This window comes from Myotis daubentonii, chromosome 3 (genome assembly GCF_963259705.1).
Source record: "Myotis daubentonii chromosome 3, mMyoDau2.1, whole genome shotgun sequence".
Taxonomy (NCBI): Eukaryota; Metazoa; Chordata; class Mammalia; order Chiroptera; family Vespertilionidae; genus Myotis; species Myotis daubentonii.
Window position 1 is genome coordinate 205,977,096 of NC_081842.1, and position 22,645 is coordinate 205,999,740.

The window sequence follows — 22,645 nt, forward strand, 5'->3', positions numbered from 1 at the left end:
GAAAGTAATCTCATTTGAATTATTCTGATAAATGGCATTTTATTTTGATGTCAACAATGAAAAACTTAAGCCAATTAAACCTGTTTATAGTCACCTTATCTGACTTGTCAGTAAGCTCTCTCAGTAGTTATTCTTCCTCTTTTATTAAATGCATGTACTAATTTTATGTGAACTTTAAGCAAATTTAAATTAGTGGTAGCTGGGATGGTTTAACTTCACATATTGCATAATCGAGTGATAAATGTAAATATTTTTGAATAGGTGCCTACTGTGTATTTTTAACTGTGATCATTTTGACTGTTTTAAAAAATATGTTTTTATTGATTTGAGAGAGAGGAAGGGAGAGGGAGAGAGAGAGAGACATAGAAACATTGATGAGAGTAAAACATCAATTGGCTGCCTCGTTCATGGGGCCTTCTGGGGATTTAGCCTACAACCTGGGTATGTCCCTGACCAGGAATGGAACTGGTGTGCATGGGACTGCACTGAGCCAACTGAGCCATACCAGCCAGGGCCATTTTGACTTTGCTGATGGAACTATATTAGAAGATTTTTGGGTAATTTAGTAGTTTTTTGTTGTTGCTCAGTAAGATATATTTTATTTTTTATTGTCTAAAGTTTTACATATGTCTCTTTTTTCCCACAATTGACCCCTCCTCCCCAGCCATTCCCACCCCCGAGGGCAAGCCCTCACTGCCCTAGCGTCTATGTCCATTGGTTATGCTAATTTGCATGTAATTTAATAAATTTTTAAAAATGGAAACATTGGGGCAGAGGTACTTAGGAAGTTTCTGAGAGACATTGGAGTAATTTTGTTACCTTTCATAATCTTACTATTCTTTTTTTTTCTTTAACAACCTAGAAATATTTTAGGAAATCAGCCTATTTGCTTTTTAACTTATTTATTACTAGTGTCCCAGTGCACAGATTTGTGCACATTGAAAGGAAATTAATTAGAAAAATATGTTAATATTGCTATTCACTTCTTGCTAATGAAAAGAAAATAGGATTCTACTGAGTCTCCTATCTACCTACTCCAGGACTTCTGTGACAGTCAAATGAGGTGAGGCATGGGAAAATGCTTCACATTTGGTTCAACTGTAAAATGTTTACACCTGACTATAAAGCAAGTTGGGTTTCTGGGCTGAAGAAACTCCAAGGATGCTAGTTGCTAGGGAGAGGAAGCTGGGCATTACTATGTGACGTCATTACCAGGTGCCCACAGCAGCCTTTTTCGGGTTGGGCTGGGCTGTGGGCTGCATTTTGCACCAGGGGGTCTTGGCAGTGTTGGCTGTGATTTGGTGGGGTGTTGCTCTGGGGTGGTGGCGGGGCCTGTATCCCACGTTGGGGAAGCCGAGTGTTGGTGTGTCCCTGCTGGGTCCTTATTTTTATTTTATTTATTTATTTATTTATTTATTTTTTAAAATATATTTTATTGATTTTTTACAGAGAAGGGAGAGGGATAGAGAGTTAGAAACATCGATGAGAGAGAAACATTGATCAGTGGCCTCCTGCCCACTTCTTATTGGGGATGTGCCCGCAACCAAGGTACATGCCCTTGACCGGAATCGAACCTGGGACCTTTCAGTCTGCAGGCTGATGCTCTATTCCAGTGATTCCCAAAGTGGGCCCTACCGCCCCCTGGTGGGCACTGCAGCGATCCAGCGGGGCGGTGATGGCCACAGGTGCATTTGTTTTAACTTTTTTTGTATTACCTTTCTATTCTTTTTTTTTTATTTAAATTAAATCTTTATTGTTCAGATTATTACATTTGTTCCTCCTTTTCCCCCCCATAACTCCCCTCTTCCCAGTTCCTGCCCCACCCTCCACCCTCACTCCCCACCCACTGTCCTCATCCATAGGTGCACGATTTTTGTCCAGTCTCTTCCCGCATCTCCCACACCCCTTTCCCCCTCAAGAATAGTCAGTCCATTCCCTTTCTATGTCCCTGATTCTATTATAATTACCAGTTCATTCTGTTCATCAGATTATTTATTCACTTGATTCTTAGATTCACTTGTTGATAGATGCATATTTGTTGTTCATAATTTGTATCTTTACCTTTTTCTTCCTCTTCCTCTTCTTAAAGGATACCTTTCAGCATTTCATATAATCCTGGTTTGGTGGTGATGAACTCCTTTAGCTTTTCCTTATCTGTGAAGCTCTTTATCTGACCTTCAATTCTGAATGATAGCTTTGCTGGATAAAGTAATCTTGGTTGTAGGTTCTTGGTATTCATCACTTTGAATATTTCTTGCCACTCCCTTCTGGCCTGCAAAGTTTCTGTTGAGAAATCAGCTGACAGTCGTATGGGTATTCCCTTGTAGGTAACTGAGTTTCTTTCTCTTGCTGCTTTTAAGATTCTCTCTTTGTCTTTTGCTCTTGGCATTTTAATTATGATGTGTCTTGGTGTGGTCCTCTTTGGATTCCTTTTGTTTGAGGTTCTCTGCGCTTCCTGGACCTGTAAGTCTATTTCTTTCACCAGGTGGGGGAAGTTTTCTGTCATTATTTCTTCAAATAGGTTTTCAATATCTTGCTCTCTCTCATCTTCTGGCACCCCTATAATTCTGATGTTGGTATGCTTGAAGCTGTCCCAGAGGCTCCTCACACTATCTTTGTATTTTCGGATTCTTTTTTCATTTTGCTTTTCCGGTTGGGTGTTTTTTGCTTCTTCGCATTTCAAATCTTTGCCTTGATTCTTGCGCTCCTCTGGCCTGCTGTTGGGAGTCTGTATAGTATTCGTTATTTCAGTCCGTGTATGCTTAATTTCTAGTTGGTTTTTTATCACAACATCGAGGGTCTCATTAGATTTCTTGTAGATCTCATTAAGTTTATCGGCAGTTTCTAGAAAATTATTGAAAGACCTTAAGAGTGTGGTTTTAAGCTCTATATCCTCAAATTCTGACATTTTTGTCCTGTTTCTTTGTCTCCACATTTTTTATGCTTTCTTGGTTCAACCCCTAGTGGTCTTTGTGCGCAGTCTTGTTGTAGTTAAGCCTTGATTGTTGTCGGCAATACCAGGGGCTGATTTGACCTCCAGGCTAACTGGCTATGAGAGTCAGCTGTGTCTGCAGTGGGAGAGCTTCTGTGCTGGATCTCTAGGGCGGTGCTAATCTAGCGTTTGCCTGAGGCTATCCGGCAAATGCCTCTGTGTAGGGCTTGGGCAGGGCAGGTCCCTGGGGATCTACAGGGCGGGCTGGAGCGAGCAGTTATGGCTGCTCTCAGTTCTATCCCTAGGGGCTCTGCCTCACAGAGTCCCAGCAACCGCTGCAAACCTCTGAGAGAAAGCTGCCTTCGAGTTCCGACTGAAGCCAGACAGTCCCGCTTCTCCCGTTTGAGTCTGGGTCCCTAGAGACTCACCTGGATCTGGAGCTCAGAGTCTGAAACTCCCTCCCAATTGAAAACAACAACCGCGCCCTCCGCCGCCAGCCCGCTCCGCGCGCACTCCGCACCTGAGTATTTCACTTCAGCACTGCGCCTCCTCTGGGTCTGGGTATGATATTCTCTTTCCTCCTGGTTGTAGAATTTCCACTCAGCCAGCCTTCCTGTGGTTCTGGATGATGTCTGTTCCGTCTTTTAGTTGTTTTTTGAAGTGGTTGTTTGAGGCAGCAATCTCCGGCGTTAACCTATGCCGCCATCTTGGTTTCCGAGCAACTGATTTTCGGGTTGAAATTTTTCTAATGAAAGCAGTATCTTGTATTAATATCAACATTATCTTATTTATATCCTTTAAAAATTAATGTGTTTTTTCTTGTCTAAAAAGGAAGTTTTTATTACTATTTTTTAAAATATATTTTTATTGATTTCAGAGAAGGGAGTGGAAGAGAGAGAGAGAAACATCAATGATGAGAAGGAATCATTGATCGGCTGCCTCATGTATGTTGGACCGAGCCCGCAATCCAGGCATGTGCCCTTGACCGGAATCGAACCTGGGACCCTTTCGTCCGCAGGCTGACGCCCTATCTGCTGAGCCAAACCGGCTAGGGCAGCCGTGGGCAAATTATGGCCCTCGGGCCGGATCCGGCCCGTTTGAAATGAATAAAACTAAAAAAAAAAAAAAAAAAAAAAAAAAAAAAAAAAGACCGTACCCTTTTATGTAATGATGTTTACTTTGAATTTATATTAGTTCACACAAACACTCCATCCTTGCTTTTGTTCCGGCCCTCCGGTCCAGTTTAAGAACCCATTGTGGCCCTCTAGTAAAAAAGTTTGCCTACCCTTGGGCTAGGGCTTATTACTATTTTTTGTTAATCCTCACCTGAGGATATTATTCCACTGATTTTTTAGAGAAAGTGGAAGATAGGAGGGAAAGACAGAGAGAAACATCAAGTGAGAGAAACACATCGACTGGTTGCCTCCTGCACATGCCTCATCCAGGGCCCGGGCTGGGGAGGCGCCAGCAACTAAGGTACGTGTCCTTGATCAGAATTGAACCTGGGACCCTTTCATCCGCAGACCGACGCTATATCCACTGACCCAAACTGGCTAGGGCTAAAAAGAAAGTTTAAAAAAAACAACAAAACTTTTTTGTCTGCTGATAGTTAAAATCTGTATAAGGAATAGGTTTTAAGTTATTAAAAGGTGAAATGTATTTCCTTGACCCACTTACCAAGGCATTATCTCTGCAGAGGCTGAAGAGTTTTGATTGAAAAATGGTATCATCCAATCTTGATCTGACAGCATTTTTTTGTTTCTAAACATAAGGAAATCTCTGGTTTTATCCAGTTTCAAGTTAATTGGAAAAGTTAAGTTCTGAGCCAGATAAATGAAGTTAATTTTTCGCTTTTTAAACCTTGGAGTAGCTTTATCACAAATGTTCTATCTTGTTACCTGGATTTATTTTTCTGATTTAGGCCATCTTAGTAATTTGTATCTAATAATCAGTGAATAAGCAGCTTACTTAAGTCTTATAATTGAAAATTTCTAAGAATTCTTAGTTACTGAAGACTAATAATAAAATCCAATGTTTATTAACTATATGCCAGCCACTGTACTTAAGTGCTTTTCATGTCTTTAGTCTTCTTCTCAACAACCTTTTGGGGTAAATACTGTTATTATCCCCATTTTAATAAATGAAAATCCTTAAGACATAAGCTTGCCCAAATTCAATACAACTGGTGAATACCAAGCTAGGATTTGACTCCTGAACTTGCCCCCCCCCCCCAACATTTTTATTGAATTTATTGGGGTGACATTGATTAATAAAATTATATAGGTTTCAGGTATACAGTTCTATAATACGTTATCTGTATATTGTATTGTGTGTTCACCACTCCAGGTCAAATTTTTCATCACCTTTTATTTTATTTTTAAATATACCTTTATTGATTTCAGAGAGGAAGGGAGACGGAAGAGAGATAGAAACATCAATAATGAGAGGGAATCATTGATTGGCTGCCTCCTGCACATCCCCTACTAGGGATCAAGCCTGCAACCTAGGCATGTGCCCCTGACTAGAATCGAACCTGGGACCTTTCAGTCTGCAGGCTGACGCTCTATCTACTGAGCCAAACCAGCTAAGGCTCCGTCACCATTTATTCCCCCTATACCCTCTTCAATCTCCATCCCCATTTCCCTGTGATAATCAACATACTGTTGTGTGTGTCTTGCTCATGAACATTGTATTGATCAAACCAGAACACATGACGATTTTATGAAATGTGTGTCTTTAAGATCATTATTTCCTAAGTAAATGAGGTCAACATTGGCTTATGTTCCTTAGGATAGGAAGAATACCATTTTTAGATCTTGATAAATGTCTTTAAATTGGAAGACTGTTAAAGAGTAAATGGAAGCTGGTTGAATGTAGAAGATATTTTTCTGCCACAGCTGAACTGGAGTGCAATATGAGATACTCTTCAAATATTTAAAAAATATATATATATATATTTATTGATTTCATAGAGAAAGGGAGAGGGAGGGGGGGGGGAGGGGAAGGGAGAGGGAGAGGGAGAGGGAAAGGGGGAGAGAGAGAGAGAGAGAGAGAGAGAGAGAGAGAGAGAGAGAGAGAGAGAGAGAGAGACACATCAGTGATGAGAGGGAATCATTGAACAGCTGCCTCCTGCACATCCCCTACTGGGGATCGAGCCCACAACCTGGGCATCTACCCTTTGTCCGGAATTGAACCTGGGACCCTTCTGTCCACAGGCAGTCCACTGAGCCAAACCAGCTAGGGTGAAATATTCTTAGTATAATTTTAAAAAATTACATACTTTCAAATATATGCTAAAATATTTTTTTGTGGTAACTTGAGGGCTGATGATTATGTTAGACCTTTTAAAAAAACTAGATTCCAGTTCAATTTCAAAGAGATTATCAGGATCTTAAAGAATTGTTCACATAGTTTAGTCTTGGCTGAATTTTGGTCTGTGAGGGCTTCATAGAGGCAGTTTGGACTAGAGTTTTACAATAAGATGGATGGATAGGATTTGAATAGACAGAAAGGAAGAGGATGGTTTTCCAGGCCAGGGCAAAAGCAAAAGCAAAGATACTAAGATTAGAAGTAAACTTGTGTTATGATTGGACCTGAGAATACTTGTGTGATCTAATAATAGAGTTTAGATTATGGTTTAATGATCAGTCAGATTATGAACAGTCTTGAAAGTTATACTGAGGCAATTGGACTTGATCTTGTCAACATTTGGGAACCATTGAAGGCTTATAAGTTGGACAGTGACTTGATGAACTTGAAATAATTGACTGATTAATCAGAGGGTTTATTAGATTATTGGAAAAGAGGCCAGTTAAAGATTTTTGTAGAAATTCAGGTGTGAACACTATCAGGACCTGAATTTAGGGGCTAAAAAAAAGGAATATGTTGGAGAGAAGTTTTGAAAAAGGAAGAGATAGGACTTAATGACAAGAAAGTAAAGAAAACTCAAAGATTAGGAGATTTGTAAAAATAAGGAACATTTGTGATTAGTTATCTGAAGTTGGGAAAGGGGGCAAGACAGTCTTTTGCCTCAGATTTTCTGCTATCTGCTTTATATCCATGTGCTTTTACAATTCTATTTGAAATATGTTGAGAGTCTCTAAAATTGCTCTGGGATTGAACTGGAAGTTAAAAGGTTTCTTTTATTTTGGAAATACTCATTTGGGAAAAAAAAATAGTATGTTTCAAACCACTAAACATTGTGTAAGTTCTTAGTTAAGGAGATTGTAACCCTTATAAATAACATTATCATTAGATGGTAATCTAATTATGTAAGTGCAGAGGAATTTTTGGAATGCATTTGTTATGTTAGGAGTTTTTTGTTTAACTTATCCTGTGTTTGTGGGGGTAGAGGGGGTGTGGGAAAAGGGGGAAGGGGGAGGCTTAAAAGACCAAGTATGGCCAAAACCGGTTTGGCTCAGTGGATAGAGCGTCGCCCTGTGGACTGAAGGGTCCCAGGTTTGATTCTGGTCGAGGTCATGTACCTTGGTTGCGGGCACATCCCCAGTGGGGGGTGTGCAGGAGGCAGCTGATCGATGTTTCTCTCTCATCGATGTTTCTAACTATCTCTCGCCCTTCCTCTCTGTAAAAAATCAATAAAATATACTTAAAAAAAAAGACCAAATATTGGTCTGTGGCCCTAGTTCTAGTCAATGACATTCACTTCTCTTTTGGGTAATGCTCCTCATATCCTTTGGTAGAGTTCTCTGCAAATCCTAAACAAAGGTCTGATTCAGAAAACAAGCAACAAACTGTTGAGACAGTTAAACAAATTGCTGGGTCTTGGCAAATAAAATTAATGGAAGTTTCAGGATCCAGCTTCTGGAATTTGAAGACCATACCACTGGAAAATGTAGTTAGATCTGTAAACTCAATGTCATGATACCTAGCACTTTTTTGGATGCGCCTCTCTCTTCATTCCTCCCATCATCTGCAGTCATTAAATTCTTTAGCTTACTCTTCATGTTTGCTGTTGATAATTGCTTCTAAGTTCTATCTACTGCTATCACCTCCATAGTATAAAACTCAACCCACCCCTCTCTGCCTTATTCCTGATGTTCCTTTACCAACTGGGCTGGGTAGAACCCATGTACAAATGTGAGCAAAGCCTTAGGTTCTTAATCTTTTCTCCCAACATTTCATCTATCTCCTACCTAACTCATAGTTGAAAACAAGGCCCGGCCTGGTAGCTAAGTTGGTTAGAGCATCGTCCTGATAGGCCAACGTTTCACATATAAGAGACAACCAATGAATGCATAAATAAGTTGAACAACAAATTGAAGTTTCTCTCCCTCCCCTCGTCTCCCCCCCTAAATAAATTAAATAAAGAAAAAAAAAAGACCTTTTCTCTAAAGAATACTATTATTCCTATTTTTGCTGGTTGAATACTCTGACTCCTTGGACAGCAGGGAATAATCAGTGTATTTCTAGTCCAGTGGCTTTCAGCTCATTGGCTTTCCATTTATGCATGTTTCCTAATTTTTCAAAGTCCCTACTATCTGCTCTTTCCATTTTCATTACTTTTGTCCAGTGACTTTCAGGATCCACATGGATCACTTTGCTTCTCTGTTCATCCCATAGTATCCACTTTGTCTAGTACCTCACTTTTATCAATTATTATCTTTCTCTCTGTCTTTCATCTTTACTTCACTCTTCATTGAGTCCTTCCTTTCAGATTATAAATATACTGAGGTCTTGTCTATTCTAAAACAAAATCCCTCTGCCTTTCTATCTCTGAATTATTGCCATCTTTTTATTTTATTCATTTTTTTCAAGAAGTGCATTTGTATACAGTTTTTTCTCTTACATTCATTCTTTAACACCTTTCCCTTCTTATTTCTTTTCCTTATTACTTGACTGTAAAAGCCCTTTCAAAAGACCCAATGCCGGCCTGGCCGTCGTGGTTCAGTGGTTGAGCATCTACCTATGAACCAGGAGGTCACGGTCTGATTCCTGGTCAGGGCACATGCCCCAGTTGCAGTCTCAATCCCCAGTAGGGGGTGTGCAGGAGGCAGCCAATCAATGATTCTTATCATTGATGTTTCTCTCTCTCCCTCTCCCTTCCTCTCTGAAATCAATAAAAATACATTTTTTTTAAAAGACCCAATGCCCATGTAGTCAGACATTTCATATCCTTTTTATTAATCTCTCAACAATCATTGATCATCTTCCTCATTGAACACTCTGTTCTTTGACTAAAAATTAAAAATGTGTTTAGTCCCATCTAGCCTGGTAAGGCCATTTTGTCTGGAACTTGGCTGGTTGTTGGACTCTGGTGTTCATCTGTAGCCTGTACTGACTAGTAGAGAAGGGGTGGAGCAAGTTGGCACTGTGCATCTTATAGTGCTCTGTACCATGTGGACTATTAAGTAAATAATTGATTTGACTTGCTGTCTTCCTGTTCTTTTGCTTTCTTCTGATTCTGCTGTGGCTTGTGTGTAAGATGGTATCTGCCTCAGTATTCTGTGAAATAAATGAGTTCATGCAAAGGGCTTAGAAATGGCACAAAGTAAACATACAATAAATGTTTGCTATTGTTTATGCTTTTAACTTTTTCAAGTACTTTAAATAACATTTCCTTCAGATAACATTCTTTTAAGAAAGGTAGGGTCTAGAGCAAGCATGTCAAACTCAAAGGCTAACATGGGCCAAATAAACGAGGCATGCGGCCCGTGGCCCGCGAGTTTGACATGCTTGGTCTAGAGAGTAGCATGTTTAGTCCTATTTTAAAGATGAGAAAGCCATGAAGGATCTTGTCTAAGGACACCAGAACTGAATTTAATGGAATAAAATTTAAAAGGTTATTTAACTTTAGTTTGAAAGAAAAAAAATGGTTTGGGATGAGTGTCATAATAGTCACTTTTCTTGTGTAAGTAGGACAAATCTGTGGTTTTTGGAATGAGAAGGAAGATTGTTCCCAGCTACTTGGTTCTTCTGTCCCTTGATTCTTCTCCTGCTGTTAGAAGGGAAGTGGGGAGGATGTTGCTTGCTGCGTCATTCCTAGGCCATCTAGCAAGCTAAGAGAAACATCATTTGAAGGGTATTGGATTTGCTGGGAACTGAGAAAACAGCTTACCTGTTCTATGTGGAAAAAGGGTAAAATGAGTGGGAGATGTGAACTACCTGTATGAGCTGTTGCTATCATATGAGTTGTTTCATGGATTTAACTCTTGAACTGCTTCAATTGAATTCCACTCTTTTGTCCTATGTCAGTTTCTTGCAGTTGTTTAGAGGCATTTTTAGGATCGAAGTACTTCTAGCTTTTTACTATTTTTTTAATGGCCTTATGCGGCTTGATGGCGCTCAGCTGTTAGCACCTGCTTTTGCTGCAATGTGTACTGCATGATCTCTGCATTGCTGTAAACAGAACTTGGTCAGACTTGCCCTTTCCATTTCTTTGATGAAAAGATTTCTTTGCATCTCTTCCTTGCCTAGTCTGCTGTAGCATTGGAGGCTCTTCTACCCTTTGGAAAACCTGAAGAGAAAAGAGTTTTTAAAGCAGTCACCTTGTGTTGGGGTTTTTCTTGGCTAGGATTTCTCCAGCTGTTAGCCTTCCCTTAGGTCTAGCACACAGAAACAATGTCTTCAGCAAAGGTGTATTGTACCTGTCCAGCAAGAGACTACTACCACTAGTCAGTAGAAATACAGAGTATAAGAATGGAAGCATATTGAATTAGACTGAATAATGATTAAGGGTAGATGAAGCAATTATATCTACTGGAAGAGAACTTTAGGATCAGGCAGACCTAGATTTAATTCCCAGTTCTGCTGTTTATGACCAAATTGCTTAACTTCCCTGAGTCACAGTTTTCTTATCTACAAGTAGAAGTACTAATAATACCTAGTTCTTAGGGCTGTCTTAAGGATTAATTGAATTTGAATTTCTGACATTGAACAGAATGCATAGATATAATGCTGTGAGCTGTTACCTTTCTGAAGTTGAATTCCTCATTAAAATTGGGATATTGGGGCCTAGCCAGTTTGGTTCAGTGGATAGAGTGTCAGCCTGTGGACTGAAGGGTCCTGGGTTCGATTCTGGTCAAGGGCACCTGCCTGGGTTGCAGGCTCAATCTCCAGGAGGGGGTGTGTGCAGGAGGCAACTGATCAATGGTTCTCATCATTGATGTTTCTATCTCTCTTTCCCTCTCCCTTCCTCTTTGAAATCAATACAAATATTTTTTTAAAAATTGGTATATTGGTACTTAGTTCAGGTTTGTTGTAAAGATTAAATGAGAATAGACAGGGGGGTAGGTAATTAGATAGATAGAAATATAGATGGATAGCCTGACATGTAGTTTTATATTTGCAAAAAACAATTGAAGCAAATGAAATATTATGGGCAGCATTTATTTCAGAAAAGCAAATTATAATGCTACCCAAATCATATCAACAGCAGCAACTGGTCTGTGCTATTTCAGCAGTCCATTTGCGTGACTCTTGCTGTGCTGGGCTAAAAATGTGCATTTCCAATTGTATTTAGCCCATGATTTATTATTTCCTCAGTTTATCTCATAGTCCAGTCCATTCTTTTTCATACATAATCATGTTCCCCTCATTCTCAAAGATTAGCTTAAATTTCACTGTGAGGCTCGTGTAGATAATTCCAGAGAAATTATTTGTTTCACTTCTAAATGCCATTATGATACTTAGTGTTGATATCTATATCTATATCTGTACCTATATATATCTATATATTTATATCTATATGTGTACACACGCACACATCTATATATATAAAAACCTAAGCAACGGTTATGACTGGATGACCGCTGGTAGCTATGACGTGCACTGGCCACCAGGGGGCAGACGCTCAATGCAGGAGCTGCCCCTTGGTGGTCAGTGCGCTCCCACAGCCAACTCCTGTGGCCGGCCAACCTCCTGTGCCCCCCCCCCTCACCCCCCCCACCGGGCCGGTCCCGATTGGGACCACCCTGGTTGCCGACCTGGCCGAGGGACCCCACCCATGCACGAATTCGTGCACCAGGCCTCTAGTATATCTATAATAATAAAAGTGTAATATGCAAATCGACAATAGCAGAACGACAGTCCAGATGACCGTCTGGAAGACCACACTATGACATGTACTGGCGCCAGGCCAGCCAAGGTGGGTGTGATGCGATTGGTTAGGGGGCCCCAACATCGCCTCATGATTGCTCCCGCACAGGGAGGCCCAGGCCACCCCCTGCGGGGTGATTGATCGGGGGTGGCGGGGAGCTCCGCAATTGATCGCCTTGCAGAGGGAGGCCTAGGCTATTCGGCCGGTGGCGCTGTGGTGAGTGGGCAGGGCCTCCTTCTGTGCAGCAGTGGATTGAGGAGCCCCAGCCGGGTGGGCGGGACCTTACCTCTGTGGGGCGATCAATCGTGGGGATCCCCGGACTGTGAGAGGGCGCAGGCCGGGCTGAGGGCACCTCCCCCCCCCCCCGAGTGCACAAATTTTGTGCACCAGGCCATACATACATACATACATACATACATACATATCCTATATAATAAAAGCCTAATATGCAAATCAACTGAACGGTGGGACGACTGGTGGAACAACTGGTCGCGATGACATGCACTGACTACCAGGGGGCAGACCCTCAATGCAGGAGCTTCCCCAGCCCACAGGCCCAGGACAGCCAAGGCGGGTGCCAGTGGGGACCCCCCAATCGACCTACCGGTCACCCTGCAGAGGGAGGTGACTAGCGGCAGCGGCGGGGCAATTGGGGAGTGGGGCTAGCCAGTGAACGGGCCAGCACCGCCCCCCAATCACCCCGCCAGTCGCCTCCTGCAGCAGCAGTGGGGGGCGGGGCCGGCAAGCAGGCAGCGCCAGGCCAGCCAAGGCGGGTGCCAGTGGGGCCCCTGGATTGCCTCACCAGTCACCTCATAGATCGGTCCTGATTGCTGGCCAGGCCTATGGACCCTACCCGAGCGTGAATGTCGTGCACCAGGCATCTAGAATGTATGTATGTATGTGTATACACACACACACACACACACACACACACACACACACAACACACAACACACACATGATCTGCTGGAGAGGACTTTTACTCATTCTTTAATTAGTTAACTGCCACGCATCCAAAACAGAAACCATCCTGCTTGCGTCTGTAGACAATTAAGGCGTACGAAGGGTTAAAATGTAGTTTAGACATCTTTGCTTCTATGAAACCTTTCCTGATTCCATAATTAGTCAACTCCTTCTCTACTTTGTACTTCTGTTGCATATATATATTTTTATTGATTTCAGAGAGGAAGGGAGAGGGAGAGAGAGATAGAAACATCAATGATGAGAAAGAATCATTGATTGGCTGCCTCTTGCATGCCCCCTACTGCCCCCTACTGGGGGTTGAGCCCACAACCTGGGCATGTGCCCTTGACTGGAATCGAACATGGTACTGATAATATGCTATGATATGGATAAACCTTGAAAACACAGTGGTAAGTAAAAGAAGCCAGACACAAAAGTCTACATATTGTATGATTCTATTTATGTGAATTGTCCAGAATAGGAAAAATCCATAGAGACAGAAAATAGATTATTGTTGCCAGGGACTGGAGATAAGGGAGGTAGGGGAAAATGGAGAGTTACTGCTAAGGGTATGGGTGTCTTTTTGGAATGATTAAATGATCTGAAATTATATAGTGATAATGGTTGCACAACCCTGTGAATATACTGGGGGAAAAAAACCCACAATAAAATGTACACTCTAAAATTTTATAGTATGTGAATTATAGCAATATATATTTTTATTTGTTTGTTTTAAAACACACAGAGACACACAAAAGTGAGCTTCTCATTCATGCCCTCTTAGGAAAAAGAGAAATACCAACACAAGGTTAATACACCAGACTCTCAATTCAATATTATTGAGCAAGGCATGTCCTCTAAGTAGGAATATAGAGATAAATACTCTTATGCTATTCATAATATATATAAGCGACAAAAGTAATCAGATTATAACAATATAAGTGCAGCCCTAGCTGGTTTAGCTCAGTGGACATGTGCCCTTGATTGGAATCGAACCCGGGACGGTTCAGTCCACAGGCTGATGCTCTATCCACTGAGCCAAATTGGCTAGAGCTGGCTATTTTGTCTTTTTATTGTTGAGTTGTAAGAGTTCTCTGTATATTTTGGATACTAGTATCTGATTAGGTACATGACTTGCAAGTATTTTCCCTGAGTTTTTGGATCTATATCCTTAGAATTCGTTGCCCAACTCATACGTATATATGAAATAGTAGAACTAGAGGTTCTGAAAGAGCATTTGTTGATTGAAGTGATTGCCATACTACAGGTTACACTGGAGTTATGCAGTTCTAGAAGCCTTGGGTTATACGAAAGGTAGTTGAGTATTTGACTAGGAACTGGAGAAATTTGAGTTTTAGACCTAGCATTGCCATAGCCAGATAGTATGACCTTGGCATGCATGTAATTTTTCAGGGTCTCGGTTTTCTCATCTGAAAAGTGATTTGGATAGATAGTCTTTAAGATCACCACTAAAGTTGTGTGAAATAGAAACATTAATGATGAGAGAGAATCATAGGTCAGTGCTCAACCACTGAACCACATCGACTGGGCTCCATTGATTTTTAGAGAGAATGGAAGGGAGGAGAGACAGAAACATCAATTGGTTGCCTCCAACATGCGCCCGGACCAGGGCCAGGGATCCAGCCTGCAACTGAGGTACTTGCCTTGACCAAAATCAAACTCTGGATCTTTCAGTCCCACGGCCAATGCTCTATCCACTGAGCAAACTGGCTAGGGCCAAAGTGATTTTTTTAATATTGGACAATGAAATGTGTCAACAATTAGAAGATCCACATATCTGTCAGCTTAGTGAACTAGTATTCCAAATGATCAATGCATGATTTTATAAAATCATGCTTGGGTAAAAGATCCATTCAAAGGGCAAGGTAGACCAATTGGTTTTAATGTAACAATATAAAAAGTGAATGTATATGGCTTCAGGCCACATTGCAACTAACCTGTAAGAAACTGCCACTTGTCAAGTTACGGTGTAGTTTCAAATTGGATTTGTCTGATTGTTTTCTCATGTTTAGATGCAGTGTAAACATTTTTAGTAAATACTACATAGATGATGCTGTGTCATATGGGGAGGCACATAATATTAGTCTGTCCCATTAACACTAGATTGCCCAAGGAAGTAATTTTGACTGCTTTTTAATTTCAATTAGAGAAACAATTATGTATATAAGGACACAATGTCTTAGAATTTTGTGACTTTTTGTACAACATATAAATACGTTTATTAATAATTGTAGTTACCTCCCCCTCCTTCATTTCCGGTATATATATATGTGTTATACCTATATTCCCCAAAAGCAGTCATTTTGACTGCTTGGGAAATTTTAAATAATCAAATGACTCTTATTATTGAATTGAGTAAATTTCTTATATGACCAGTTCGGCTCTGTATTGAAATAACAGTTTTCATTTTTTTTCGATTACCGTCACATGGTAACATACAAGTACATGATAAATTGTCGATACTTGATAAGTTGCAGTTGCTCAATAAGCTAAACTAGTACTTGTTATTCGAATCTTTATGCAGTGATACTTGTTCTAATAAGTTGTTTATTTTATTTCTTTTGCGCCCTAAATTCATGAAAGAAATGTTGAATAGAAGTGAGTTATTGGAAAAGCTAAGGAACATAAGTGAAGAGTGCTCCAATATTATTCTTTCACAATGCAGTCATTTTGACTGCTTTTGGGCAATATAGGTATATACTGAGTTTCAGTCTTTCTAGTGTTAATGTTGATGGTAAATTTGATCTCCATTGTAAAGGTACCTACTGTTCTATGTAAGTAATTTGTGGAGTGATTTTTAAACAATGTGAATATCCTATTCTTCTACCAAATGGTTTTAGCATCCACCAATGAACCTTGTCTGAATCAGTTATACATTGGTGGTTGTGATTATAGTTGTTAACATCTGCTTTAATAACAGCAATAAAAACCAAATTGTATTTTCAAAATACTTGTGAACTTAGAAAGCTCTATTCATATATATTGTCACTGCAATTCTGTGGTTTAGTGTCCCATCATAGACGTTTCTGAGCCCAGAGCTACTTAAGAAGAAAGGATGTGGCCTAGTCGAGACTAGCAGTTAGTTGTCTTTGCCTTGGACAGTTTTTACTGTTGATTACCTCTTTTCCTGGTATTTCTTGTGTTTTTAGTGGTTCAATTTGTGGATCCTAGAATAATCTCAGGATCAGTTTTTGTCTAATTATATGTTAAAACTTGTATTGCAAACCTACCAAGTAGTTACAGCTTAGAGAAATGCACATATTAATCTTTTAAAAAATATATATTTTATTGATTTTTTACAGGGAGGAAGGGAGAGGGATAGAGAGTTAGAAACATCATGAGAGAGAAACATCGATCAGCTGCCTCCTGCACACCCCCTACTGGGTATGTGCCTGCAACCAAGGTACCTGCCCTTGACCGGAATTAAACCTGGGACCCTTGAGTGTGCAGGCTGAGGCTCTGTCCACTGAACCAAACCAGTTAGGGCCACACGCTAATCTTTTAAGAGAAACACTCCCCCCCCCCCCCATCAACTTCTTATGAAAAATTTCAAACTTACAGAAAAGATAAAACAATAGTCTAATAAATACTCATACCTTTCACCTGTATTCAATGATTGTTAACTGTTTGCCTCATATTTGTGTAGCTATAAATATCTATCCAATTTTTCTTAACTATTTGATAACCCTTCAGTCCGTGGGCTGACACTTGATCCAGTGAACTAAACCAGTGGGGGCTAAAGCATATTTTTTTTACTTAATTAAAGATATAACTGGAAGGGTATGCCAGAAAAGACTATAGTTGGGCATTTATTGGGTGATTCTAGTGCAGTTAGTTGGTTAGATGCTGTGGGAGATGAAGAAGTAGAAAACATTATTCATGCTCTTGAGAAGAACTAGCATTAGCTGAGAGAAAACAAACTTAGTCTCTCTTGTTTGGTTAATTATTGACTGTCTTCTGCATGCCAGGTAGTGTTCTAGGTACTGGGGTACAGTGGTGACCAAGACTGGCAGAATTCTTGTCTTCATGGAGCTTACATGCTAGTTGGGAGAAACAGGCAGTAAAAATATCAACAGAATACTTTCAGTAGGGAGTAACGAGAGAAGGCGAATGCAGCTTTGGCTAGGATTGTCAGGGAAGGCATTTCTGAGGAAGTGACATTTGAATTGTTTTTGAATAGGTTTGATGAGATGGAGGTAATTCCAGGCAGGTGAAATGTCTGGGCAAAGGTGTAACATGAATGAGTTTGTACTTAGGAAATAATGAATAGGTCAGTCTGTCCAGAAAAGGAAAAAAGATAATGGCCAGCATGCCAGGGCCTTGAGTGACAGACTAAAGAACTTATACTTTAGTCTGTAGTTGTAGTGGGTACTTCTCATAAATCTTATTTGTATTTTGGTTACTTGTATTCTAAATCTGTATATATTCAGCTAATATTTATTGTCTACTGTGTGCACACTTTTATTCTTTGAAATTATAACAGCTTTGATCACTTGCAGATGTAAAATTGAATTGTGATTCTGGCACATGGTTTGTATATAGCTATAGAAACAGATGCAGAAAATGAATGAATCAGGAAAACAACATTCTTTTAAGTAATTTTATTTTCTTAGGAAGTTTGATGGGGTGGGGTTTGTATATTTAGTAGATACTTGGAGGATTTTGTTGTTGAGAGATGGATTGGGGGAAATGTTGAAACTATAAGAAAATAGGCTATGCTGATGTGAAAATGTGTTGTAAGATTGCAAATCTCATTGTTATCTTTATAATCTGAATTTTGATAGGGCAATGCTCATTTATGTTTGAGGGCTAAAAATAATGGTGAGCCTAATGATGAGATTTTCTTATCTTGATCATTATTTAAAATACAACCACATATACATATACACAATTCCAATAGCTCCTTAACTAACTAGCTAACTCTTCACTGACTAATTCATCTCTTTCACCTACCCATACCTCACTTACTTTAAAAAGATTTTATCATTCCTTACCAATCTCATTGATAAAATTCCCTTTTATGGCATTAATTAGGACCAATGCTATATATACCAGTAATCTTTTATTTAAGATTATTGAGAGTTTTTTCTGTACTCTGCTTAGTTCTCGTTAGTTGTGGAGGACTAAGCCAATATATAGGCTTATGCTGATAGTGTTTATTGGCTGCCCTAAGAATCATAGCTTTTATAGCTGGAAGAAATTATCTGGACTCTTTTATCAACCCATTTTATACATCTGGCAACTACTGTTCTGAATGGATAAGTTCCTTAGCATGAAAGGAGGGCATTATTATGTGGATATAGAAGGATTCAGTCTCCTTGCCACTACCCCCATTCCTTGCGGTGAGATCGTTGTTAGTCCTTCTCAAAACAAAACAATATATTGATGTTTACATCTCAGTTCTCTGCCATCAAGAAACTTAATGTAGTTGGAGAAATAGGACTTAGACATAAAAAGATTCATAATTGGGTAAACACATCCTCTCTTTCTTATGGATAAACTAGTTGGAGTTTAGGACATTTACCTCTTAATAATCCAGATACATTTGGGACTTTTAATAATGTTGATCTTATAGGTTGAATCTTACATTAGGCCAGGGGTGGGCAACCTTTTTGTGAGTGCGTGCCAAAACCAGCAAAATCTCTGACTCAAAATTCTTCTGTGTGCCAACCCTAATTTTTTGAGAACATGTTACGCCTACTTGATATCTTTTAAGGTGTATGTATGTGAAGAAGCTTGAAGAAATAATAAAATTCATCTGAGCGACAAAAACACAGTATATGATGATGAAAAATACATTTATTTTTTAATGTATACATGTACACTGATAGTCCAACAGAAAACTTTTATGACTCTGTTTGATATTATCAGTGGGACTTTTGCTGCTGCATCACTGATGACAGAGATTTTACATCAGGTTTATATTTCGTGACCTTCAGAGATATGCACGAGCTACTACTTTCATCTGTCAGACTACTCCTATTACGAGACTTAATAAAATTCATTATTCAGAACAAAGATTCACAAGCGTATGTGGATGAAACCAAAACACTGGTCGGATCTAGGAAGGCAGGGAGAGTTAAGGCAGAGGCATAGAAATTGCTCTTCCCCTCTCTCGTCAATCCATGTCTATGGTCTTTAAGATAACTTGTTATGTAAAACTAGAGACCCGGTGCACAAAAATTTGTGCACTTGGGGGGGGGGGCGGTCCCTCAGCCCGGCCTGTGCCCTCTCGCAGTCTGGGACCCCTCGGGGGATGACCACTTGCTGGCTTAGGCCCGTTCCCCGGGGGATTGGGCCTAAGCTGGCAGTCAGACATCACTCTGGCAGCCCGGGATCCCTTGGGGGATGTCCACTTGCCAGCGGGGAGCAGACCTAAGCTGTAGTCAGACATCCTTAGCACTGCTGAGGATGCGGGAGAGGCTCCCACTACCACCACTGTACTGGCAGCCGTCAGCCTGGCTTGTGGCTGAGCAGAGCTCCCCCTGTGAGAGTGCACTGACCACCAGGGGGAAGCTCCTGCATTGAGCATCTGCCCCCTGGTGGTCAGTGTGTGTCATAGTGACCAGTCATTCCCAGTCTTTCTGCTGTTAGGGTCAATTTGCATATTACCTTTTTATTATATAGGAGTGCCTGTCCAGCCTGGGTGAGGGGCTGATGGCTGTTTTCAGGCTAGCCAAGCCCCCCAGCGGGGACCCTCACCCCATGAAGGTGTGGCCATCTTGGGTGAGGGGCTGATGGCTGTTTGCAGGCTGGCCACGGCCCCCAGCCACCCAAGCTCCCAGTGGAGGCTGGCTGGAAGCAGGTATCTGGGATTTATTTGTCTTTTATAATTGAAATTTTGTTGCTATGAGTGGAGGCCGCAGCCGGTTCAGGGCTGGCGGGAAGCTTGGCTTCCTCCAGCGCTCAGGCAACCAAGCCTCCTGCTTGCTCCAGCTCTATGGCTGCCGGCCGCCATCTTGGTTGGGTTAATTTGCATATAGTCGCTCTGATTGGCTGGTGGGCGTGGCTTGGGGGTGTAGCATAGGTACAGTCAATTAGCACCTTTGTCTTTTATTAGTGTAGATTATTTATTTATCTAAGATGCACCTACACTGAATTTATCTGAAAAATAAAAAAGTCGATATTAAGAAGAGAAGTGTAAATGGAAGATTATAAGAGAGGGTTTCGCATGCCAGCAAAAGTTACTGGCGTGCCATGTTTGGCACACATGCCAGGGGTTGCCCACTCCTGCATTAGGCTTTTATTCTGTCATCAAGGTTCAAATTACACTAATAATTACCTTTGTATAACACTTTACAGTTTATGAAGTGTTTTTAAAGGCATTATTACATTTGATTTTTAGGGTACCATTGTTAGTTGGGGAGGCAAGAACTATTTTAGAGCTGCAACTTGAGTTCAGATTTTACTTCATGTCCACCTCTTGGTGTATTAAACAACACTGCTTTTGTGTTTTCACTTGCTTTATATCCAGATTTCCATAGTAATACATTATGTTTTGATAGGTTCCATTTTGGAATGAATCCAGTATTTTTTTTTTTAACTGAAAAGGCTATATTTTCCAATACTATTTATTCAAAGGGAGTTGAGTGAACTTGAGTTTTTGTTTTAAAACTAAAGTTGGACTAAAGAATTTCATCTTAGGCAGATTCTTGTGTTTGAAATAAAATATCTTATTTAACTCTCGTGGAATCAGTTAACATTTATCAGGTGCCTTGTATGGCAGGTGTAGCACAGGCGATGGGAGGTGGGGGGAGTCTTAGGAATGAAAGTTACAATGAAAAATAGCAAGAATTTAAACTCAAGTAGACCTGAATTTGAATCCCAGCCTGCTATTTATTTATTACTTAAAAATTACTTCTTGGAGCTTCACATTCCTTATCTATAAAAAGGAGATGATAATACCGATCTTGTAGGAAGAACTGTTTTGAGGATTAGGGTGAAAAAATATATATATATATATATATATATATATATATATATATATATATGTATATATGTGTATATATATATATATATATATATATGGCATAGTATGTGCTTTATAAGATATTATTGTGATAAGCAAATGAATAGACAAATATTTGTGTGTGGTGAGAGTTAGCTGAGTCTTGACAGAAAATGTTTGGCTGTCTTGATACAGAATAGAGTGAAGTGATAGTGGCTGCCAACATACTATGTTCTGCTTTTGTTGAAACTTGCAGTTCTTACACTGGTGTTTGCCAGCATTGTATTTGACTCCTCACATAGTAGAAGCCAAGTCATTCCTATACAGTGTGTATAAGTCATTTGGAAACATTTGTAGGATGTACTTTTAAACCTCTATTGCAGTTTAGTTGAGAGGGGAGAATCTCAGGTTACCACAAGTAGTGAAATCAGGTGGCAGGGTGCCTCTCTGGGTTTGGCACCTAGATTCAGTTTCCTGAATGATGTAACCATGAAAAGGAAGACTTGCCACCTAGGGTGAAATGCTCGATGACAGTGAGTGTGGCAGGTGAACTGAATAGGATAGGATGAAAAGATGAACTTATTTTGTTTGTTGAAGTAGTGCTTTATTCACCTGTAAACATTTATGGAACACCTACTACATGCTAGGTATGGTTCTGGGTGCTAGGAATATAGTGGTAGTGGTGGAAAGCCTTTTTTTCTGATATTGTAGAGCTTACATTCTAGTGAGGGAGAGTGCAAATAAACATAAAATACAGCGACTCTCAGGTAAGGCTAAGTACCATGGGAGAAATAAAACAGGAGAAGCAATAGCACGTTACAGAAGGTTTTATTTTTTATTTGTTTAAGATACATAATTTTATTACAAAATAAAACACACACAAAAATGCAACAATCTAGAAAACTCAAAATTTACTATTGATACTAATTCCTATGAGTTTGTTGTGCAACCATACACAAGAAATTAAAGAAACCATTAAATATTTAGAAACATTTAACATCAGAGCCTTAAAATCTAACTATATGTAGTAGCCCCTCAAAAAGCTACAACCTGCATTTTTTATAAAAGTATTTTCTCTACAAAGAATCTTATCAGCTATACAAAAATCTGTACAGTTTTTATACTGAAGCTAATATTGAGCTGCACTTGAATTCACATTCTTTTTACAAAAAGAAATATATTGGTTGATTGAAAGAGGAATGGGGAGGGAGGGAGGGAGAGAGAGAGAGAGAGAGTGAGAGAGAGAGAAACATCAATGATGAGAGAGAATCATTGATCGGCGGCCTCCTGCACTCCCCCTACTGGGGATCGAGCCTGCATGTGCCCTTGACTGGAATCGAATCCAAGACCCTTCAATCTGCAGGCTGATGCTCTATCCACTGAGCCAAACCAGCTAGGGCTGAATTCACATTCTTAGCAAAACAGTTGCCTGAGAGCACACACACATACTCTGCACACATCATTACAGGACAGCCTTTATTCTTCTTCTTCTTCTTCTTCTTCTTCTTCCTCTTCTTCTTCTTCTTCTTCTTCTTCTTCTTCTTCTTCTTCTTCTTCTTCTTCTTCTTCTTCTTCTTCTTCTTCTTCTTCTTCTTCTTCTTCTCTTCTTCTTCTTCCTCCTTCTTCCTCCTTCTTCCTCCTTCTTCCTCCTTCTTCCTCCTTCTTCCTCCTTCTTCCTCCTTCTTCCTCCTTCTTCCTCCTTCTTCCTCCTTCTTCCTCCTTCTTC

At 40.1% G+C, this 22,645-nt stretch overlaps 1 protein-coding gene and 1 pseudogene across 2 annotated transcripts in view; one reads left to right on the forward strand and one right to left on the reverse strand.

Moving 5' to 3' along the window:
- The window catches only part of LUZP1 (leucine zipper protein 1), a 72,871-nt gene that overhangs the window by 6,414 nt on the left and 43,812 nt on the right, over nt 1–22,645 (forward strand). The window lies entirely within an intron of this gene.
- Nucleotides 22,185–22,645, reverse strand: part of LOC132231552 (high mobility group protein B2-like) — a 1,669-nt pseudogene continuing 1,208 nt past the window's right edge.